General features: G+C 35.1%; 1 long non-coding RNA gene across 1 annotated transcript in view; it reads left to right on the forward strand.

The window, feature by feature from the left end:
- The first annotated feature begins 6,767 nt into the window (after window positions 1–6,767).
- Window positions 6,768–20,591, forward strand: part of LOC140686458 (uncharacterized) — a 126,320-nt gene continuing 112,496 nt past the window's right edge. The window contains exon 1 of the long non-coding RNA XR_012060297.1: window positions 6,768–6,826. This is a non-coding gene — a long non-coding RNA (uncharacterized lncRNA). The remainder of the gene's footprint in view (window positions 6,827–20,591) is intronic.

Raw genomic sequence — 20,591 nt, forward strand, 5'->3', positions numbered from 1 at the left:
AAGTTCATTATGATTCTCATTTCCTTGTAGAGGACTTGCTTTTTCTCTCTGAAAACTTAATCTGAAGGCATATGTCTGTATCTCTAGCTCTGAAAATTTCCTTTCTGTTTTTTTTTTTTTGTGTGTGTGTGATAATTTCTTCCTCTACTTTTCTTTCATTTTTTCCCTGGTATTTAACTATTTCATCATTCTTCCTATGAAGGAGTTTGGAAACATGGAATGCCAGTATTTTCTCTACTATTTTTTAATCTCTTTTGTCTTTTTAGTTCTGTGTTCTGAAATAATTTCTTACCTTCCTTTTCACATATTTTATTGGATTCAATTTTTAGTAGCCATATTTTAAATTTTATATAACTGTTACCCAAATTCATAACAATCTGTTTGTATTTCATTGAAATAACATCTTATCTAAACTCTCTGAACGTATTAATTAGAAGGAATTTGTTTGTTTACACTCTGTTCTCTAACCTGAATTTTATTGCTGCTTCTTCAGTATTAATTGTCTCATTTGTTCATCTTTACCCTTCTCTTTTGAACTATTGAATTTCTGAAATATCAACTAATCCTTAAGTGATCACTGATGAACATAAAAGAAAGGGGCAGGTAGATTAGTTAGGTGGCTGGCAGGGGTTTCCTCAGATGTTACAGGCCTATTGCTTGAATGAGAGTTATGTTTGCAGCATGTGTATGTACGTGTGATATTTGAAGATTTTACTGTGATATTTCCAGGGCACGAGTATGAAGCTGGCACACGAGGTAAGAATCCAGACACATTCAAATACCAAAACAATGCTGGTCTGACTAATGTGAACAAACCCTCAGTCTGAGAGCCATGGATCTTCCTCAACATATCACTCAATCTATATCTGACATCGAGGCAAACACTACTTCCTGATGCACAGGAATGGAGGTGGCCTGAACACGCACGTCTTTCAGATTGATTCCCCATCAATCATTGTGATTTCTGCCCTTCCTCCCACATACTCTCTTCTTTAGCTTCTATCTCCAGGGAGCTGCACTGTGCAAAATTGCTCCTAGCTCCACTGCAGTTTTTTCTGTTGAAGATACTGAGCAGTAGCTCTTTTTATTCTAATATATCCATCAAGATGCTCCCATCAGTCTTCTGTCTTCCTGAAATTCATTCTAATCTTTTGACTGCTGATGTTTCTCTCCTGACGTTCTCAGAAGCTCTGTGGATTTATTCACTTTCATATTTCTTCACTGAACACTTCATGGATTTTTGAGATACAGGAGAATTTAATAAAATTTCTAACTCTAATAACTGGAACCAGAAGTCTTGCGAGAATTTCTAAATGTTATTTCATAAAGAAGAGCGATTCACTTATTTAAAGTCAATACCAAAGAAATATTCCCAGTTATGTATACATTTTTATATATAATAAAGAGTTAAGTTCTTCTTTCTACAATATTTACATAAATTTCCAAAGATAAACTAAATGAGCAAGAAAGAATTCAAGGAAAAAACACTTTTACAGATTTAAAAACCAAAAAGCTTTAAATAATATTTTATTTTCAAAAACAAGTTAAAAATGATTGATAGATTGAGAAACTATAATTTCAATACATATAGCTAAAAATAAATATACCATTTATATCACTCTTATAATTTATTAAATTATGAAAAAAAATGTTAAACATTTTAACTGTCAGAAAGGGCTACAGGTTATGAAGAGGTACATTAAGAAATGAGATGGCTAATAAATATTTTTTAAAACTTTAAATTATGGGGAAAATCAAAATTTTTAGCAGATATAATAGGACTTTTTTGGATGCAAGTGCTAAAAATACAAGTTGAATTAATTTAAGCAAAAAGAGAATGTACTAAAGGAATATTGATATAGTTTACTGAATCAAAAGATGAGGTACAGGCCCCAGGGTGCTTCTGGGGATTCTAAGTCACCCAGTGTTTCCAAGACATTTACTCTCTAAGAGTGACTCTCATATGTTCATCTCTCTGCTTGGATAGAATCTTTTCTGGTGTAGAAAGTGAATATCTGTCTTCTTTAGTGACCCTGGAGGAGAGCTCCTGCTTCTTGGGAAGAACTCTGACCTACATTGACATGTGTGCCAACCATGAACAAATAAATATGGCTCTGGGCACTGAATGCACCACATTGGTTTCCATGCCAATGGAGTGGTGACTGGGTTGGCTACCAACAAAAGAAGATGGAGACATTCTGCTCATCAGACAAAACAAGAGTTACATAGCTGTGTAATGAATTAAAAGGAGGTGTGGGGTTTTTTATGTTGTTGTTTTTTTTTTTTAAGAAAGCTATTGCAAATAACTATGGAGCAAAATGTTCTTGAATCTTTTCTTGATTGTCTTCCACCCACAAGGATCTGGAGGATGTTGACTTATCAGGAAGTGTAATGTTGACTTATCAGGAAATAGTTTAACACTTTTTTTTTGGCAGGATCACTGTTGACCATCACAAGGGTTTAATGGTCAAAGACAGACTGCAGTACATGGCATTACCTAAAGACTAATAAAGAACTAAATTTTATGCAGTTCCAATCTTATTATCAAATTTTCATCAAAATTCCACATGGTGAGATCTGCCAAGCACTTGAGTGGTCTTTAATAAAAACAAGAGAAAAACTTGAATGGATTCTAAGGAGCCCTGACTTGTTTCTCATCTTAACACACAAGAATAAGCAGAAGAAAGAGGCCACATCCAAGAACAAGATTACTTATTAGTAACGTGGTCCAATCAGTGAACAGCACTTTCTCCTTCTAGATTAACAAATGGCTAAATTGGAGGAAAAAAACAAAAAAGTAGGTGAGAGAAGGGAATGGCTACTGTGTAGCTTATCCAAATTGAAGTTTATGAATCTCATTTGATCCCCTAAGACTCCAGTCATTAATTTTCCCTTCTCTTTGTGGATACAGTGGACTTTATTCACAAGTAAACTGCAGAGAACTGAAGAGAAACTTATGAACTGTTCATTTCAACTGCATATTTGTATGCTAAGCTGATACTCTAGATAATAACTCTTTGAATTCAGGTTTCCTGACACACAGTTGTGTGTGCTTTCCAATATATGTGGCTGCCTTTCTACAATTAAGAAGATTGCCTTTTCATTAAAAAAAAACTACCAATCTACTATTGTTTGTCTGTCTGTGTAATTTTAAGAGAATTTATTCTCTGTAAGATGATGTCTGATAATTAATTTTCATCTGTAAGTTCAAGCTCAATAAAAAATGTACCCAATCTCTTCAGCTTTTTACTAAAATAACGAATTTCTGAAGATTCCCCCCACTGCCGCCTCCAATCTGTAGGTTTATTTCAAGGTTTTATTTCCTATGATTAGGGGAAATATTTCTTCATGTTAATGGATATCTTTACTTTTTAACTTTTTAATTAGTTTTTCCCTAATTTCTCATGTATTTGTATATGAAGTAGCTCCAGAACAGACAGATACACACAGAGACACACAATATAACACATTCTGCAATAGCCTTACTAGTGTAATTTTCAAGTTAGAAAATTTTAGTTTATTTTAGGAATGAGGAATTATACACTGATTTTCTGCAGGCTACCCTGAAATTTGATTCAGAGAGTGATGTGTCATATCATGGTGTACCTGTCTCTTTCCTGTCATTGAAATGTATAAGATCAGAAAGCCTCACATTTTAACAACTGCATAGCTCATCAGTTTAATTCAGTATCACAAAATACAGATAGTGAAACTCATTTAATGTAAGTTTACTATCCATATTCCTGTGGAATATCACAACAGTTGTGTGTGTGTGTGTGTATTTGTGTGTGTCTGAGAAACAGAGACCAGAGACAAGAGACAGAGAATTATGTATTGGACTCTGGCAATCTGTATAGTACAAGGTGACATTTCGGTTTACCTTAATTACTTTTTTTCTTTTTTGTACAAATACAGTGTCAAAGTAAGTCCAGTATGTAATTTGTGGTTTCAAGATTTTGTGAGATATTTATTGTAGGTGCCATACATACTACTGAATAAATTGTGTAAAGTTATTAATGAAATCAATAAGCAAATAACCTATATTATAATGCTGCTTTACTTTCTTTTTAATATTAGCAGCAATCAACTTTATTAAAAATGCTTGTGGAAAACTTTAGAAATACGTTCTTTAATTTGTTCATTTTAGGTCAGTTTAGTGGAAAAGATATTTTTAATCCCACTATTAATAATTTATTTCCTTCTACCTTGAGGTAAATTAAGTATCTCAGAATTAACTGTTGAGTTATTGCAGTTGTCTCTACATAGAAGATACAGATAGAAGCAGAAAAGTATAAAATAATACATTTCTAAATAAAGAAACACATGCTTGATATGTGAGAAAAGTAAGGAAATATGCAACTAATAGTGATTTGTATAAATCAATTTACATGTACAGAAGAAATTATCTAGAAATAAACATTTGCCTTAATAATGTAATGCTAACCAAACTTTTTATAGAATGTTGAAGAAAAATGCAGTTTTAATTTTAATATGCACATGAGATCAGTCAATATATCACATATGCAAATATAAAAGCAATGACCCTGATTCTGAATGCTTGTTATTTCTGGAGTTGGCATATGGCTTTCTCTAACCACAGACTTAATGATTTCAATAAATTAGCTGCTAATGCCATGTAATGAACTCTGATTTGTGTTAATTCGGGCATTACTTAGCAATTTCATGTTAATTTTTTTTATGAAATCAGCTTTTAAGGCAGTATTAGAATTTTGTTTAAAAATGGTAGGAATAAAGAGAACATTTTGATTCAGATATTTTAATAAGACAGAAACTGCTTTATAATGTAGGAATGAGGATGTGACTCATATAGTTTAAATAAAAATTAGTTTCTAATGACCCGAAGTTTTAAAAAATATTGTTCACATTGAACAATAATCATGCTGAAGGATGGAAAAGGTTATTAGGCTCATATTAAAATAGCTAGTGTTGAATGCCCCTGTTGAAGTCTTTCTTACCCTTGTTATTTTTATCTGGTGTGAGACATTACAAGGTTAGCCTGGTAGCTACTGATGGCAATGGAGGTAATGTTAGTATAAGTAATATGCACATATATATAATACACATATATTTGTATGTATGTGAATTACTTATGTGTATATAGCTTAAATGCAAACACTAGATTAATTTGTCTGAAATCATTTGAAGTAAGATATGCTTAAAGAGAAAAAAATTTCCTTTTGACCAAGTAAAATCAAGAAGCTCTTCCTTATAAGCATGGTCTTACACTAATGGATTAATTATAGACAACAGCTTACATAAAAGCTAATAACCATGAATATTTTCTATTTGATTCTTGTGGGAGAGTAAAAAAAATACAATAGAAGTTAAAATTGTTTTACTCTTGTACGTTTTTCTTAACATCTCATTTAACTTTCTACACTTCAGTTTCCTTACTAGGAGTGGGTTAAGGTAATTAACTCATACAACTCTTATAGGAATTCAGTGAGGTAGGATATGCAAAGTGCCTGGCAAATGGTAAGGATTAAAGTGTGTTGGTAAAGAAGGGTGGGTGAATGCATAGTGTCACTTGATCAAGCCCAGGTGTTTCCTCCTTAAATCTCCTTCTACACATTCTCCACATTACAGCTAGTGTCGTAGCCAGTGTAAAACATAAATCTGATTTACATTATGACTCCTTTGCTTAAAATTCTTCAAATAACACATCTAAGAAAAAGCCAGCCTCCTTACCATGAAGTGCAAAGCTCTGCACATCTGACTTCTATTTTCTTATGTCCTCTCTCAATCTTTGTAAATCATGTCTGTCAGCCTGTCCACACTGAACTGTTTGTATTTACCCGTATAGGACACAGTGTTAAACACCCTCAAGCATACTTAAAACAATATCCTTTCTGCCTGAAATGCTTTCCTTGATTTTCTTTTCCTGGGGAATTCCTACTGCTCCTTCTAGGCTCTGGGATGTGATCACCGGTATACCAAGGTGAATGTTTCAATCTCATTGCTCCCACAGCACCCTGAATACCTTGTACTTGAGCATATTACAGTATATAATATTAAGTTTTCTGACCTCTCTCCTGTAGGCTCTTAGCTTTATGAAGATTAGAACTGTATTCAATATATCCATTAACACAGAGTGCTAAAAAAAAATGATACAAATGAACTTATTTGCAAACTAAAAATAGACTCACAGACATAGAAAACAAACTATGGTTACCAGAGGGGAAAGTGGAAGGATAAATTAGGAGTTTGAGATTAACATATACACACTACTATATATAAAATGGATAAACAACAAGGACCTACTGTATAGCACAGGGAACTATATTCACATCTTATAATAACCTATAATAGAAAAGAATCTGAAAAAGAATATGTATATGTACAATTGAATCACTTTGCTGTACACCTGAAATTAACACAACATTGTAAATCAACTATACTTCAATAATAATAATTTAAAAATGCAGTGCTTAATACAGTACCTAGCATATAGTAGACTTGCAGTGAATATTTCTTGAATCTTACATTGAAGATGATGCAAGATCCGTGCTCATAATATGTTCTGCTGATATAAGAAATTAGAGTATATATTTGAATGGATTTGGGGTATTTCAGATAAACCCTATATTTATGAGATACCATTCCTGTTTCTCAGCAGCTGTATTCTCATGTTTTATTCTATGAAATGTTAAATTCATCAATGAAATGTTAAATTCATCTGCCTTTAATTATACATGCTGGAAATACTGCCTTATTTCCCCATAATATAATCTTTGTCTTTTCCTGCAGTGTACTCCATGTCTCACTGACGCTGGAAAACTTTCTCACTTCATGAAGAGAACAGAAGGTATGGCAAATTCATTCATTGCTAATGAAATTGAGCCTTTTGATGTTTCATTTCCTCCTCTAAGACGAAGTTAGAGGTGCCAGGAATATGGAGTTGTGACTTGTGAATCTTCTTGATGATTCACATGTACACAGGAGACCAAAAAACACTCAAGACCCAAATAGAAGTAGGTGACAGATACTGAACTGCAGTATATCCAAAGGTGCAGGACTTTTAAACCTTGTTTTTCTTTTATTTATAGTTGGGACTTTAGGATGGATCAATCTACATGACATACAAAAATAAATTCTATTGTAGTTAGAGACGGTAAGTCTCTATGCAAGAAACTCCAGCATTTTCCAGAAGTTTGCGTGCTTGTTGTCATTACTGCCTGGTTTGTCAGGACGTCTATATTCCTAATTAGCCGCTGCTCATAGCATCACTTTAGTGAGGTACTAAGGTTTTGGTTCTCATTTGCTTTGACTTTTGGGGTCAGACAATGTGCCTTCCATCTAATGCAGGATGTCCCAACATTCCCAGAAAAAGTGGTCAAGTGACTACTTTAGGGTTTTTTAATAAGTAGATTGTCACTTTTTTAAAGAATAAAAGCCGTCTCTTCTCATACCATCTGTGGTTGCATAAAATGCTGAGTTTTTGTTTTTTGTTTTTTTAATTTCCAGACATTCTAAATAATTCCAAAAGTGACTTGGTTTAACAAGATTACTCATAAGTTTTACAAATTATAATAGTCATGTATGATATTTTAGACCCGTTGCTAACTTGATGTTGAATCATTACAAAGTTTTGTGTGTGTGTGTTTCTGTAGGAGAATGTTCCCAAAATAAATATCTCTTGAATTTCTTTTTCTACTAAGTCATATGTGATACTTTCTAAATCAAGTAAGTAGGAGCTTGGGTGCTTATAAAGGCTAGGATGTGTTGATCTGGCAATCTAAACTAAGCACCTGGGCAGAATGAGAACTGCTTATGAATTTCTGTGCTTACAGTTGAGGTAAGCATTTGGAGAGTCATGACTGGGGTAAAAAGAAATCCAAAGTGAAGCAGTCCATCCAACCCAGACACTGGTCTGAAGAGGAAGCTAAGACAAAAAGGAGCAGATAGCTTATAGGCGCAACAGAATTAATCAGAGCAAGAATTTAGAGGGAGAAGATACTGCCTTTGAAAAGGAAAATATAAAAAATGCTTCTTAGTTTATTAGTCAGGCTTCTCCTGAGAAATAGGTCACACAATTATGGAGGCTGGCAAGTCCCAAGATTTGCAGGTTGAGTTGGCAAGCTGGAAACCCAGGAGAGAGATGGTGTAGTTCCAGTGCAAGGGCCAGCAGACAGACTTGAGACCCAGGAAGACCTGCTATTTCAGTTCAGTACTAAAGCAGGAAAAAAGTCAATGTCCTGGTTTGAAGACTCTCAGGCAGGAAGGAATCTTATTTACTCAGCGGAGGATCGGCCTTTTTGTTCTATTCATTGCCTTCAACTGATTGGATGAGGCCCATCCATGTTATGGAAGGCAGTCTGCTGATTTTAATGTTAACCTCATCTAGAACTACCCTCACTGAAACCCTTGGTATAATGTTTGACTAAATATCTGAGCCCAGATATTTAGTGGCCCAGTCAAGTTAACTCATAAAATTAATCATTGCTTTAATAGAAACAGTAAATATAAAGTCAGTGAATTCACAAATCAGAGATCTGACACTTTGTGGAAATTAGACCACAAAAATCCACTGAGCTTTAGGCACAGTTGGGCTGGATCAAATGCAATAGAGCATCCAGTGTGGCAGAAGTGAACAGGCTGAAGTCCCTGTTCAAGTGATGAACCTTCCTCCCCACACCAGTGGTCTGATGATGAGAACAAGAGGAAACTTACACTCACACGAAGTCAAGTATAACTGAGGGAGAATCACTGATGGTCTGGCAGCTAATTCCACCCTGAGAGACAGCACTAGCAGCAGTCCATGTGGCTTCATGCCTGTGTGTCTCCCTACTGGACTTGTCAGCCTGTGAGGAATCTTAGAACTGGGAAAATACTTAAGGTTATTGTCCCCATGTCTATGTAACTTGTTTTAGGATCAGAGTCATTGTAGTGTTGGTCGTAGACGACTCCTGTTGCTCGTACCCCAGGAGTTGGGGTAAGAGCCCCTGCAGTAACTCCTAGGTGCTCCTGTTGGTCAGACCCCGCGAGGGCAGGCAGCAGACATGGACCAGGGAGTCAGCACGGGCAAGAGCACCTGGTTGGAAGCCAGAAGGAACAAACAGAGTGGACTGGCTTGTCCTCAGGAGAGGCTTGGAGGCAGTCTTGGAGCACTTACCTCAGCTTCAAGCCATTTGTGTGGTTTTCATATGACTTAAGACCAGAGACTGTGCTTTACTTCTGTGCAGTTTTTCAAGCTCTCATAAAGCACCAGAGAAATTGTAATGTCTTTGATGCTGGGACTCCTGTTCACTCATCCCTGTATCTCTGCCTTCCACATGCTCTTCACTCTGACAACTGCTGACTTACAGTCACAGTGTTGAGCTTATGGTTGCTCAATTTGTATTTGTTGAGCATTTGTTTTATAATTTTAAAAAACCTAACTGATCTTTAGCTAATCAACGCTGTTAATTATGCTGATGGGTGCCCATTGCAAACTGAAGTCCTGGCTGAAAAGCTTGTGTGTTTGTAGTTCAGTCTTTATCAAGAATCACTTGTGTTCATTCCTAAATCTATTTATTCCAGTTAATATTGTTGTTGCAATTATAAACTTTAAGTATACTTGTTCAGATGAAATATGGATGTGAAAGATGAAGTGTTGATGCTTGTATGAAAACGGACTTGAATGCTTAGGATAGTCTTGAAGATAAAAGGAAAAGAAAATCTGCTGAATGATGCATAGGCAGAAGACTGAAAAAAATCGGGAGAAAAAAATCTGGAGATCTTCTATATCACATTGCTTGGCAACTGCCTTAAGTTCCCACTCACTTTGAAGAAACTCAAGCTGAAATTCACACATGAGACAGTAGTTTATGCAAGGAAAGCAGTGCAGAACTTTAAACATTTAAATAAAAGATTTTGCTCCTACATGAAAAATAATGGGTGAGTGGATGTGCATTTTACACTTTATGTTAAAATAAAATGCTTAAGGTAGTTGTAGGTTTTTTTCATCCCCCATTTTAATCAAATGATTGACTAAATATGTATGCTAATATTTTTGTCTATGAGACATCTACTGTGAGACATCAAGTCAGGTTTCTTAGCATCAAAGAAATGAATTCATCATTATTCATCACATTCCTCACATTCTAACAACATTTAGGCTTTGTGGTTGTCACATATAAGCACAGGAACCATTATTTTCCAAGAAAAAAGTGGCATCCAATTATAGGAGGTAAGATTTTGCTTCGGGGTTAAAGGAAATAGGAAAGTCATTAGACGGAGGTGGGACTTGAATTGGAATGAGGTGAAATAAGGCAACAGTGGTGGAGTGTGGGGAGTGGAGGCCAAGACAGTTGAAGAGAAGATTAAGGGATAAGAAAACCAAGAGGCTGTAACTAGAAAAGCAGCTCCAACCCATCTACCAGATCCAAGGAGTCTTACTGAGAAATAATAAGTGATTCATCTGTAGAATGGAGACAGGCAGTGTCAGCTTTTGATGCCATGTCCAAGTGTTTGTGATTTACTTCTTTGTGTGGAGTTATTAAATAATTTTGAATAGCAGTTATAGCAAAAAGAGATAACATAATTAAAGCCATATTTTATGTGGAATGAATTCATTAGATAGATAGAAGGGACAGGAAGATGGAAGATGTGACAACTATTAAGATTATTATAAACAAATCTTTGAATTACTTTGAATTATTTGACCCCAACTCTCTAACTCTTTGTAATTACTTACTAATATAAAAGAATATTAAAATTTTGTCCTAAATTGAGTAACTATCCTTTTACTGTTCTATTCATTGCAATTACTCTGAATTTTCTAGCCTTTCAGTTGAAATCATTTTAATTATATTACATCATATATATGTAAAACACACACACACCACACACACACATATATATAATTCATTATTTTATAAGACAAACACAGTGATACATTTTGAATGGTTTGTTCTGACTTGTCTGTCACCGCAGTAGTCTCTGGAGCAGTCTGACAGTGTTAGATCAGACTTGATTCACTCAGTTCTGCCGTATGAGTTGCTTGACCTTGATGTATTTTGTAATGCTATTTCTATCTACTCCTCAATTTCTCTGACTTATATGTCTCCATGTAACCTCAGTGTTATCTCTCCTTAGTTTATTTCATAAATCCTTCTCTTCCTGTCACCTGTCTAATACTATCTCAGTATACCATCTAATAGAGGATGCCCATTAATAGCAGTAGTAAACTCTAAACCGCAGTCAATTATATGACAGGGATTTTTATCTAGGCTTTTGTTCCTCCTAAAATAAGTGTTTTTTGTGTCCCTGCTGAACAGGCTTTGTCAGAAATGAATAGCATATAAATATTTGACTTACTACATTTTTATCCACAGCACCAAAATTGAAATGCTGTACCTAAAACACCATTTTTTCCCTAGAACACCATTTTTCATCAGGGTGGTAAATGTTCAGCCAGTCTGCTTGAATTCTTCTTCATGAACATAGCTAGAACTGGAATTTATATGACCAAAAGCAAAAAAAACCTACAAGCAATTATGATGGTTACTATTTTGCTTGGATGAATGCATTTCTGTTCTCGTTACAAAAAGACAAATATGAAAGGAAGTAAGAAAAGAATTTAAATCTATTTATAATCTGCAGACATCATTTTGAGCATTAATGTCAACTTTGTCACCCAGAAAAATTTAACAGAACTGACCATAAATATCACCATTTGACAGAAAGAGTTTCCTATCCCCTCTCTTCCCTGATCTGTCCTTTATAAATTTATGTACAATGCACCCCCTCATACCCCTTGATTATTGTGAAGAGCTTGCTAAGGATCTTTTATCTGAATTCTGTATTTTAGCGGTAGCAGAAAAACAGATATCATCACTGTATTGTAGTTGGCAGAGAGAATAGGTGTACACGAGCCATAGAATAGGCAATGGATAAAAAACGATTTACTCATTTAACAATTATTGAGCACTTACTCTAGACTGCTTAGCTTACCGAGGTTAAATCTGATTTCACAACACTTGCACTTTTTTTTTTTAGTTATACATGAACATACATATATTCATTGTCACATTTTTTTTTTTTGCTGTAAGCTACCACAAGATCTTGTATATATTTCCCTGTGCTATACAGTATAATCTTGTTTATCTACTCTGCATATGGCTGTCAGTATCTACAAATTTTGATCTCCCAGTCTGTCCCTTCCCACCCCCTTCCCCCTGGGAAACACTTGCACTTTTGATTCTCCACTTACTTTACTGAACAATTCTTTGATTTCTTTGCTGGTTTCTCCTCTTCTCCTTGAACTCTTGATGTTGGCGTCTTCAAGTTCTCAGGCTTTGGCTCCCTCTTCTTATCTGTCCATACTCTTTCTCTTTATGATACACCACCCAGTGTCATGACTGAAGACTATTTGCACACTAATGACTGCCACAGTGGTATCTCTAACCCTCGACCACTTTCCTAAATTCTGGACTCATATATCCAACCACCTACTCAATATCTCCATTTGGAATCTATAAGACACCATGCATCAATATGTCCAAAATTGAACTCTTGGCTTCCCAAAAGTCTCTTTACCTCTGGCCTTCTCATTTCAGTCGAGGACACTGCACCTTTTTAGTTACTCAGGCCAAAATGTTTGGAACATTCTTTGACTCTTCTCTATTTCTCATAGCTCTGCATCCAATCTGTTAAGAAACTATGTTAGCTTTACTTTCAGAGTATATCCAAAGTCAGATTTCTTCTCAACACTCTTCATACCTGAAGCACAGTTAACAGTTTTTATTTGCAGCAAGAATTATCTTGTTAGAACATGGACCAGATCAAGTTATTCAGTTCTAAACACTACAGAAGATTTCCATTTTACTCAATGTATGGTTAAAGTCCTTTTGATGGCCCACAAGGTTCCAAGTGATCCAACTCCCTCTTACCTTTATCACTTCATTCCCTTTTGCTTTTCTCTTGCTCATACTTCTCCGGTTATATCCCCTTCCCTGCTTTTCCTCTTTCTAGCCAGGACATTCCTGCCACAGGACATTTGCACTAGCTCTTCGTTTTGCCTGGAGTGATCAATCACAAAAATCCACATGGAAAAATCACTCACTTCTTTTAGTCTTTGTTTAGATGTTATCACCTAAATGATTCCACCGTATTCAGCAACTCTATTAAAGTTCTTGCAGCCAAAGAACTTTAAACCAAAAACTGAATTGTATGTAGACTAAACACCAAACTTTTATGATAAGTTTTTGACTTACTTTGACCATCTTTCTGATTAACACCCAATATTGAAATGTAAAAAAAGTAAGTTGAATTTCCCTTAGATTGTTCCATTAATATTATAACTGTTCTTAAATAGTAGTTATTAATAGAATAAATAAAGAATAAATAAAATACTGAATTACCATAAAAAAAAAGTCAACCTGGTCACACGCGCTCGTCTTTTCTATTTTTATGGCATTTATAAACATCTAAGATAATTCATTCATATATTTGTGTTGTCTATTACAGTTTGTTTTTCTTTCTGAAATGTACTTCCTGTGAGGGCAAGGACTTTAATATTTTTTTTCTTCCACTGATTATATACTGGACATCTAAAATAATCTCTTGTATGTACTAGATTTCATTTAGTCTGAAGTGTACATTTTAAAACTTTTAAAATATCTTTATAAACAGGATGTAATTTACTATTGATAGCAGATCATAGATCAATTGAATAGATTATTTTTCTTATATGTGCATAAAATAATATAGTATAATTTACCATTGATGACTTGCTAGATTTAATGAAATACAGAGGTAGGCAGTTAGTGAACATTTGTTAAAATGACCAAGAAAGAATAAAACACAGTTTTACAAATTAGCTAAGTAGAAAGACCTGTAAAGAGATATTTATAATAGCACACTGCACAAGCTATATAAAGGTCATAATTTTTTCTGTGCCAAATCAGCATTGCATTTTTCTTAACACTTTGTACAGTTGTCCCCAAGTAAAAGAACTGTTTCTAAAAATAAAACAAAATATTATAAAAGCTTCACAAACAATTTGCAACAAATGATGGGTTTAAACGCACAAATAAAAGTTTAAAATAAATATCTATTCACATGCGTGTGTATATGCGTGTGCACAGGCTCATGTCCGTGTTTGTGCTGGCATGACCTGCCCCTCCCCCATGTCCCCTCCCCCACTTTCCCTTCACTCTTTAAGGTCGTATTTTAATACAGAAAAGGAATTTACTCTTATTAGTCTTATTGCTGAAGAGTCAGAAGGAGAGGTAGAGAAAGTTGTTGCCAGTATCACTAGAAAGACAAGAAGTTTTGTTAATACTAGGGTAGAAAATGGTAGAGATAAGAACATAGTTTGGAAAGTGCCCTATGGTGATAATTAGAACCATCTACAATTTATAATTATTAAACTATAGGAATTTTAACTAGCTTTCTTCTTGAATATTGTTTTAAGCCTATTACAGTAAACCTTTGCCCTATTTGTGCTTATGTATATGAAATTCAAGTTTATTTAGATTTATACGTAGGTTTTTTTTCTTGTTTGTGAAAGTTTTAGTCTGATATCTGGGAAATGTGATTTCACTCCTTTTGGGAATAATTTGCAAACAATTCATAGAAATCTGTGCCCCTGTATTTCTACAGAATGTCCATAATATCTGGAAACAGTTAATATATTTGCTTTTTTTTACAAGTTGAAGAAGATCTTGATAACATTGTGTATATTTTTCTAAATTTCCTTACTTTAAAACATTCTCTGGAGATGTTTTCAAAGGAATTTTTAAAAGGTTAAAGCAGGGATGTTATGGTAAACTCAGATCACAGACATGCAATTTCAAGTTTATTATGAGGGCGAAGGGGAGAGACAAGGGATAATAGACTGTTAAGCTCTGCCTTGGCATCAAATTGACCATAAACAGCTTACCTTGTTATGGTGCACTGCTGGAAGGCGCTTTTTGCGTTTGTTTGTTTGGTTTCTTTTGGTGGGGTGAGAAATGAATTTGAGAAACATCTTCTCTATAGATGAAATTAACTACCTAGATTATTAATTAAATATCAAGCAAAATATCAGTTTATTTGGTGCTTTGGGACTGTAAGATAGGAACATTGGAATGATGATATATATACATAATATCAGAAATATATTGAAAATTTGGACAAAAGAACCGAACACAAAACAAATACATATTAATAGTTTTTGGCTTAGCATATTATCCATAGCAAAGAGACATTACAGCATCTCATAAAAATGAAGAAGGGAGACATGAGAAATACTGAAATTGGAGGGATGAATATTTATGGTATAGTATCTATAAACTCAATTTAGTCTTATTTAGCTCTAATTAATTTATATCATTATGTGAATAAAAATGTATAACTTCAAAATATCTTCTGAAGAGGAGGATGAAAGTTCAAAAAACCAAATAATTATTCTGGAAAGTCTACATACTTAGCAATATAGGGGCTTGATTAATTTATTCATTTCTTTCATTAAAACTTATGGAGCACTTCCTGTATTGTAACAACAGGACCATGTGCTGAGTTAACTATGAAGAATACCTTTTAGTGAGAGCCTCTCTCAGACCATAGTCTACTTAAATCGAGGCCATTTTATTTTTGCTACTGTTTACCATTTAAGCCCTACCATCTAGCACAGTATTTGATGTCTTGCATATATCCTTGATTTCTCTTCTTTCACATCCCACAGCCAACTCCTCAGCACATCCTGTCACCATAAGCTCCACACCCAATTACCTCCTCTTTTCACTTGGTCCAAGGAATTTCGTTTCTAACAAGACTATCATGATGGCCTCTTAATGGTTTTCCTGCTTCCACTTTTAACACATACACCCAAAAGTCTATTCTCCATAGAGCAGTCAGTGTGATCATTTTAAATTTAAACCATATTGTTAGAAGTATCAGGACTAGGTCTAGAATTCAGGCCTCCTATCTTCTTTCATTTTTCCATGAAACTAAGATGCTTCATTTTTAATTTGAACTCACATATTAACGATGATCCAATCATAGTCATCATTTAAACATATATTTTTATGAAAGAAAATTACTTTCCTTTGTATTATTAAATTCTAACGAAGTACATAGTCTGGGTACTAATATGCTGGACTAGCTACTCTAAAAAAGATGTGTGGGCTTGGTTGAATCTCTCATTTTTCCAGTACTTTCTGTACAAACCAACAGATCTCCTAAGCTGCCTAAACGGGACAACTAATATAAATGTTCACTGCTCCAAAATTTCTATTTCCCCCTCTTTACCTTCTTGGGTTTATTATATTCATTCTTTTCATTTCTCAAGCCATTACTTTGTTAATAAGTTAGAATGGCACCACTGTACTTTGTACATGTTAATCTGGAATTTGTTTCTTATCTCAACCAATCTCATTTTATCCAACTTCTCACTGACTCAAGTTTTAGATCTCCGTATCATTCTTCACAAATGTTATACTTATTATCACATTCTTCTTCTACATTCCAAGGTACCTGAAGAGGTGTTTTAAATCAGTATCTGTTTGAAGTGAGTGTGCTTGGAATTTTTAGCATCATGTTGGCAAGAAATTCTTTGCTTGCTAGAGAAATCTGGAAATACAAATCTTAGATGCACTTAAACCTCCCAAAAGACCCTACAGATAATATTAAGGTAACACTAGTACCTAGGAGACTCAATTAGAGAAAATAAATTACTCTTTATTCTTATTTAATAAAAGACAATGACATTTATAAAACTATTTTACATTAACTCAACAAATATTTAATAATCTCCTATTATATGGAGTATCATAGTAAATATATTAGACAAAAATCCTTATGTTTAAAGTTTAGTAGAAAATGAGGAACAATTAAAAAATAAGTAAGATGTGAGGTATTCAGTAGGCAATAATTGCTTTGAGGAGCATTAGAGAAGAAAAGTGTGATGGAGGGTTTGGAGGGCCGTGTCCAAGTGTAAATCAGTGGATGTCTCACTGAGAAGATGACAGTAAGTAAAAGCTTAGGGAGGAAAGTGAGTGAGCCATGGAACTATCCTTGGGAGAACATTCCAGAGGGACGCACCAGTGCAAAGACTGAAAATAGTATTGGGTACAATATTTCATTAATCATAAATTTGACTCTGCCAAACTTCCTGATATAAAGTTTAAAATTATTGGTCTCAGAAGCATATTTTGATCATTTTATCCAGCAGTTAACTGTTATAGGTTGAATTATGTTCCCGCAGAATCCAAATGTTGAAGTCCTACCCTCAGTACCTCAGAATATTTGGAGATAAGTATGAGGTAATTAATGTTAAATGAGATTATGAGGGTGGGCTCTAATTTAATAGGACCAGTGTCTTTATGAGAAGACAGTAGGACACAGACACACACAGAGGGAAGACCACATGAAGACAGAGGGAGAAGACAGACATCTACAGCTAAGGAGAGAGGCCTTTGAAGAAACAAGTCTGCAGACACCTTCACCGCTGACTTCTAAGCCTCTAGAAGTGTGAGAAAATAAATTCCTGTTTAAGTTACCCAGGCTGTGGTACGTTATTGTGGCAACCCTAAAAAACTGATACATTGATATGTTAAGTATACTAATTGTTATCCTAATTAACAAATTTGAAAACCGAAGATGTATCTTTACAAGACACTATTGTAGGACACCAAGGAAGTTATAACACTTTCTTGAAAATCTGTTAGTGCTGTGGCTTGGGTATGGGGGATACAGAAGCCAGAGAAAGAGCAAATCCTTGCATAGTTATCTGTTCTGAACATGTTAGTCTGAATTAATAAGAATAAGAGGTATTTTTGAAATCTTATCAGAGCAGACCTCTGTTATACAAAGTGCAGATGTGGAAATATTAATTATCCTACAGTATTGGGTTGTATTACCAAATCAAGCCAGTGAGAAAATCAAGGTATTGGAAACATACTTCCGTCAGATCTTGTAAGAGAGTCCAAATTGTTTTAAAAGCCTTGCTTATAAAGGCATACTTGGCAGGCACCCTGTGCAGTGATGAATATGCTTTCATCTTCAGGAGGACATGACAGCCAGCGGGGGTGTTGGATAGCCTGCAATTTGTGAAGAGGTAATTTTTTTTTTTTTTTACAAACCTTACAACCCACGAAGTAAACCATGCACAGGTAATCCGCCTGTTCTCCAGGCTTCTTTTGATTAACTTCATGAGAGAGCAAAGATTTATGCGGAGAAGAAGTTCCTGCATTCACCTGTTGTGGTGCTCCTTTCAGAATATGACGAATGGCATCATCTGATTTCAGAGGGGAGCGACAGGACCGTGTTCCAGTCAAAACCATTATAGGGGTGCATTTGCAGACTCCAGCTGCTTGTGCTTCCAGGAGGCCCACATGGAGCAGAAATAGACCTATTCTTACTTTCACTTATCTTTTTCAGTAATATGTTCTGTAGAAAGAAAATCCCAACAAATTTCTGTTACTTCCAATTTGTGCCAAGAGTTTTCAGGAATCTCGAGATGAACCTAGGTGAGTTCAGCATTGCATCCTCACCCACACTGGTTCTTCAGTCTAAAATAACCTATGAAAGATGAGCAGGAGAGAGCTCTGAGAGCCTGAACTGTAGAGCTCATCCTCGATATCCATTCCTTTTGTTGTTAATGTATCTAAAAATTAGTGTGATAATAGTAGTTGTCCTTTTATTGAGGTCTTTGCTTTTAATTTTGCTTTTAAATTTATTTAAAATGTAAATAAATTTACATTTATTATCTCACTGGATGCTCAAAATACTTCTCTGAATTAAGGCTTATCATACTCTTACTACAGAAATGAAGAAATTGATGTACAGAAAAGCTAAGTAATTTGTCCAATGTTACATAGCTAAAGAGTTGATGGAAAATTTGAACCCAGACAGCTTGATTCCAAAGCTTGTTTTCTAAGCTCCCTTGCCAAATACTTCTTAAACAGCTTTTATGAAATGAGTGCCTAGTAAGTTTAAGTATCTGTCTCTTCTTTAGAAATAAAAGGCAGAACTGATACATTTCCCAGACTGGTTCTAAAGAAATAGTTACATGCCAGTAAGGTTTGAAAGGATGACTCTGTGTTCTGATACATGTACTTGATGATTTCCTCCCCACACCCCCTCCACCGCTCCTCACCCTTCTCCACTCGTGCCACGCATAAGAACTGATCTATATCAATCACAGTCAAGGGTTCTCTGCCTCAGGCTTCCAGTGGGTTTAGCCACTGGGGAGCTCAGGCAATAGGTTGGAAGAGCAGAATGAGGTGGGAATCACTATTACTTTCACTCCCTCCCTGTGGTGCAGCCAGGATCCAGTTGAGTCCCTTGACTAAAGATTTCAACTCCTTGAGACAGTTTTTCCAGAGAGACTTCTCGGCTCTGAATGGTGGTAACCCTTTCCCTCCTCAGGCCATTGGGGAGGAGTGGTGCCCTGCTCCCACTAGCCGTGTGGAATCGTTCTGTCCCTCATGGTCTCGCTGTAGGGCTCCCAGTCTTGTATGTTATTCCTTTACAGAACTCTCTTTGAATTATTATAATTTGTATATACCAAATAGTGACCTTGATTAATACAATTTAAAAAATTGTGTGGACTAATATGGAATATTGAGCTTCTTACTTTTTCAAAACCAGTCACTGCATTGAGCATGCTTGCTTACACTCTCCAGACATTACCTGAAACTCTCCTCAAATCTCTCTTGCTGTCTACCTTTCAGTTACTAAATATCAAGTCAGGGTCCAAATGAATCTCACCAGTAAAGGGTGATCTAAGGATATACGAAACAAACAAAACCTCATAATGGGCTACAGTTGTGGATCCTGTCCTCTCTCTATATATGCATATATAAAATAAAGCATGTCCCAGCTGTACAAAATTCATTAGTGATGATTCATTAAAATAGGCCTGAGTATTTTTTTTAACTATACTTAGTTTCTTAATATATTTATTTCTTAAAATTTCTTGTTTTGGAACAAAACAACATTGCAGAAACATTATTTTTTTTCTAAGAAATTAGTTAGAATTCTTCCAGAACACTGAAACATTGACCAACTGTGAATTATAATTATAATCATCATCATGTTCAAGCAGTATTGATTGAGGCCTCTGTGTGTGCAAAATAAACTGGTTTACACATTGCAGCCCATAAGATACATGTCCCTACACAGGAGGCTGTTTTGTGTATGCCCTGCTCTAGTCTCAGCCGTATTCCCACCTTAGCATTTCTGGACTCTGTATCAGTGCTATTTCTGTGTAGGTAATTCTGGCATATTATTATTGTTACATTAATTCTTCTGACATGAATTCTGCCCTCTTCATTTTGAAATCTTTAGTATCAGTCAGGGACTGAATCTGACTATCTTATTAATTAATTGGAACATCCATCTTTTGGGGCTAACATCATGGGATTTTTTTTTTTTCTTTGTGCCCATTACTTCAACTTGTTCAATGACCATGGTGAAATTTCCAAGCAGTGCCAACAACCTTGCTAATGTGTGTCTGTTCTCGTATTCAAGGAGGAGGGTGAGGGCAAGTTGGTAGAAGAATACTAACCCATCACCATCACTAGAGAGCAATCCAAAATGCATATATTCTGATTGGGCTTAATTATATCACTTTTGTACTCAGATAACAACAAATTGATAAC

This window comes from Vicugna pacos, chromosome 2, assembly GCF_048564905.1.
Source record: "Vicugna pacos chromosome 2, VicPac4, whole genome shotgun sequence".
Classification (NCBI taxonomy): Eukaryota; Metazoa; Chordata; class Mammalia; order Artiodactyla; family Camelidae; genus Vicugna; species Vicugna pacos.